At 37.2% G+C, this 4305-nt stretch overlaps 1 non-coding gene across 1 annotated transcript; it reads left to right on the top strand.

Moving 5' to 3' along the window:
- The first annotated feature begins 3544 nt into the window (after window positions 1–3544).
- LOC117284062 lies at window positions 3545–3674 on the top strand. Its single transcript, XR_004515149.1, has one exon. It is a non-coding gene; the product is annotated as a small nucleolar RNA SNORA1 (small nucleolar RNA).
- Window positions 3675–4305: the final 631 nt, after the last annotated feature.

The raw sequence follows: 4305 nt of genomic DNA, 5'->3' as shown, positions 1-4305 counted from the left end.
AAACAAAAAAAAAAAAAAAAAAAAAAAAAAAGATAAATGTCAAGTTCTTACCTCAAAACAACAGCAAAAAATATATATCCAGAAATTGGTTAGGTAAATACTTGACCTAAAAATTCCTCTAATGTGTGTGGAACAGTGGCTTAACATTGGGAAAAGTGAACTAAAAATATCAGCTATTTAAATTCACACAGGACGTCCTCTTAGTGGTGCTTACTGATTTGCTTGATTCTAATTGCAGCACAAGAATGAGTGCCCAGATCTCGAATCAAAAGGCAAATCATCTAGATTTTTTTAAAATGCATAACTCTTTTCTTTTGGTTTTTAGAACTGGAAACAAAAATAATTCCATAGGCAGAAGAAAAACTGATTAAAACACTTTGTGATTGCCATTTACATATGTCTGCTGTGTCACAGAGAAAATACTGACTGGAGAAAATTTCTGTTTTGTTTTAAGCCAAGCAACCAAAATGGATACTAAGGTACAAATATCTTTTGAGCAGCAGTTATTACAATTATCTTATTACCTGAGAAAACACATCTTTAAAAATATTTTGTGCTAAAATCTAGGTTAAAATTACAGCACTGCAAGCAGAGATGATAAAAGCAAAGCAATCTTCTTTAAAGAATAAAGAAAATTCACTCATTTCTCCTCTCTTCATCACGCCCTTTCATCTTGTCCCCACCCCAAAAAGTGCTCGGGGCTTGTTATATAACACTGAGTAGGGTGCTGAAGTGATAGACATAAATAAAACAGATTCTTCCCTTGTAGCAGGTCAGTTACAAAAGTCAAATCTAAACATGTGAAATTTATCTAAAATATGTGTCATAGCAGAGTTTTTATCAAAGTGCAGTGCAAACAAAACTTCCGATCTGTTAATCAGCCAGTGAGTAAGAGGAAGGACTTCAGAGGGAACAGAATTTCTCAAGAGCATAACGAATTTCAGTATGAGTTCTCTTCAGTTCGTTCTTGTCCCTCATCCATTTACCTCCAGAATCCTAAGTTTGGAAGAACTGCTCTTTAAACCTCTGGAGTTTTGGCTCTTTTCCTTCCTGAACTTTGACTTGTTCTCCAAGGGAGAGAGAACAGATGACTCTCTCCAGGGTCGTAGGTCACAGACAGCGTCCTTGGGGTGCAGTTGCAGCCAGGAGAGGGACAGAAGAGAGCTGTCTGGCAAACACCAGTGCTGCATGGCTTCTGTCTGGTTTCCTCACCCATCTCAAAGTAGGAAACGTGGAAATGAGAAATCTGTGGGAGAACATGGGTTAGGAATCATGGTCAGCAACAAGGATCGGTGTCACAGGAGGAAGGACAGAAATGTAGAGTTATAATTACGCCTAATATTTTCACAATAGATCACATGAGACAAGGAAAAGTTTTTCAGAGAGGAAACTGGTCCTAACAGCTTGCACGGTCATCAAAGTTCTCATGACTTGGTCTCTTTACTCCTCCTCCAGAGGTTTCTCCTGTGCTCTTTGCAGTCCATTTGTTGGGCTACTTCTGGGAGGACTGTACGTATGCTGCTGCTAGAGTACAAGGAGATTGGTCTAGAAATCATGGTTTCTGAGTTTGACTCTCATTTCTGTCATTCGTTCTTTTTATGGCAAGGACATGAGGACACTGTTATTTCTCATCAGGAACAGAAAACTGCAACCAGGAAACTTGATGGAGACCTGACTGATTAACTAACTGGACCTTCCCTTCCTCTCTCCCTCCCTTCCCTTCCTTCTTTCCTTCCATCTTTTTCTTTGCTATTTTATGCATAATCAGTCATAGCCTAAATAACACATGCCTGTGCATACAGTATGTATTTCCATTGTTGCCTTATCTACATCATGAAAGAGCCCAAAATACTGTGATATTTGTGGTTATTTTGTAACCATAAAGGGAGCAAATATGCAAAGCTCATCATAGAACAAAGAATAGGCACATTCCGTTCTCGAGATTGACAAAAAATGCATCAGTGGTACAGTTACACTTGGTAACCCAAGCATTTCTTTTTAAAACTGTGTCTTTTCATACAAACCTTTTCTAGTCCAATTCTATCCTGTCTTTAAAATAGCAGGGATTTCTAGGATGGAGATAATCACTGTCCCAGGATTTCCAGTAGTATATAGTATAGCAAAGCACTTAGATTAGGAGTGTGGTGAGACAGCGCTTTGCCCCAAGCTAAGTAACTCAAACACCTCGGGCGTTTGTGTACAGACCTCACACTGCCAAACTGACACATCACTCCCACAGTACATGTTCCTTCAACTTAAGCTTTTTTCTTTTTGGCTTAAATAAATTTTTCCTAAGAGAAAATAATGTTTCTTATTCTAACTAGAAAGAGACCTCAAAGTAAAATGACAGAAAATCATAATATTAAATGATTACAATACGGTTGCATACCCCAAGCTCTTAGATTGATGCCTCTTCCTTTCACGCACGCATGAAAATATATTTGTAACTTTTAGAGAAGAGCTTAACGTATAGAGGCGTTGAACTGAAATATTCACTGTGGTGATAATTAGATAGTTTGGAAGACAGGTGGAAACATTTTCCAAATGCACAATACTTTGTTAATTAATACAGTCTCAACATATTACCTCAGACCATGTCGAAGCCACAGTTAGCACTTGGAAATGCTCTCAATAATCTTCACTCATGCACATAGAAGACACCTAATGCTTAATACACATGTTCAATATGTGCGAAATGAAATCGGAACATTTTATCTGTTCCATGCCTTTGTCTGGACAGATTATCCTTATCATCTTCATTGACGGCATCTGACTGCAGCACAAGTGTGACAGTTCCAAGTACAAAATAAATCCCTGGTAACAACTCATTGATCAGAATCTGCATCTATATGGACAAAACAAAGCATGTACTTTTCCTGTCAAACTAAATGATAGAGATGGACATCCTGCATATTTTGTGCTGTGCAGAGTTAAATGACTTATATACTGTTCATATTTTTCCAATATTATTAGGTAAGGTACTGAGATACCAAATTTCACTTAGAATGGAAAAATAATCCACATATTTTCTGTCTGTGTGCTATTGTGGAAGAAATTAGTGCTGCTTTGTTAATTGCTCTGGCCAGAAAAGCTGACCTTTTTCTGGCTAGAATTTCCAACATAGGATCGTCCTAAAACGATTCTAGCACATGTTCAATGCCAAACATTCAACTGTTATTCTTGCTGACATTTTTCATATATTCTGTCCTAATTGCACCCAGAAGCAGAGAGTTGTGTCATGTTTTAAAAAGAAAGAGGGTGCTGTACAACAATTTAAAAAGTGTTTTACATATTAAGCCTGAGCTTTAGAAAGCCCAACAGACCCCTTCGAGGGGTTCCAAGGGAACGTGTCTTTGACAATGGTACACATCATTCTCATTCAGAAGCATTGCAGGAACACTGAAGACTTAACAAAGAAGAAAATGTAGAACTTAAAATGTGAATGGATGGTTCATATAGAAAAAGGAAAATAAATACAGCAATGCTGGAATATTAGGTAAAGGCTCTTGGAGATTGTGTGTGTGTAAAGTTCACTATAAAAGTAAGCTAATAGTTTTCTTAAAAACAAAACTTGATGGATACTGTTGATTGGTCACTGTGGCTAAAATTGAGACACAGGTCACTTCCAGCACAGTAAGAGTATTATAGTGGTGACAATGAGACCTGTAACATTTTGCTTGAGAATAATTATTGACTTTCAATATTAGAAATGAATGATTAAGGAATATTACAGAGTGTGGATCATGTGGCAAAATAATACTACCTCAGGCTCCTAACATGTAAATTCCTCGAAGAAATATGTATATAAGACCCCAGGAGTTTTGAAGTTGTCATTGTTTGTCCCCAATTTGAGTGGAGAGAAAAGAATTGTGGGCAGACAGGATGACTGGGTTAAGCCCCAGTTCTTTTCAAAGTTCTTTTTAAAACCTTGAAGACAAAAAGTCTCCGTAAAGTGACTCTGATGAATATTAAAAGAGTCACATGCGAACTCCTTCAATAAAAATGTATTTAATTTAAAATTGAAGCTAGATAGGTTGTGGAAATGGTCTTAGGATCAAATGCTTATTCCTATGTACTTCATATGTCTGTATACAAAACATGTAAATTTCAGAACTAAAAAGTCATGAAATTGTTATGATGAAAATATTTTGGCCTTCCTTGCCTTCCTTATGTAAAAACCATCATTCTGCCTGATGATGGATTTGCCAGGGACCTTTCTGGCCATTTCAGCTCTGTGATTCTACCTGGGTCGTAAAGGGAGAGACTGAAATGAAGGGGGAGCTGAACTTTAAAATATCAAGGAAA

Source organism: Fukomys damarensis, unplaced genomic scaffold, assembly GCF_012274545.1.
Source record: "Fukomys damarensis isolate Sample0158 unplaced genomic scaffold, DMR_v1.0_HiC HiC_scaffold_33, whole genome shotgun sequence".
NCBI classification, from domain to species: domain Eukaryota; kingdom Metazoa; phylum Chordata; class Mammalia; order Rodentia; family Bathyergidae; genus Fukomys; species Fukomys damarensis.
The sequence above is the reverse complement of the archived record's forward strand: the minus strand, read 5'-3'. Positions and strand labels throughout refer to the sequence as shown.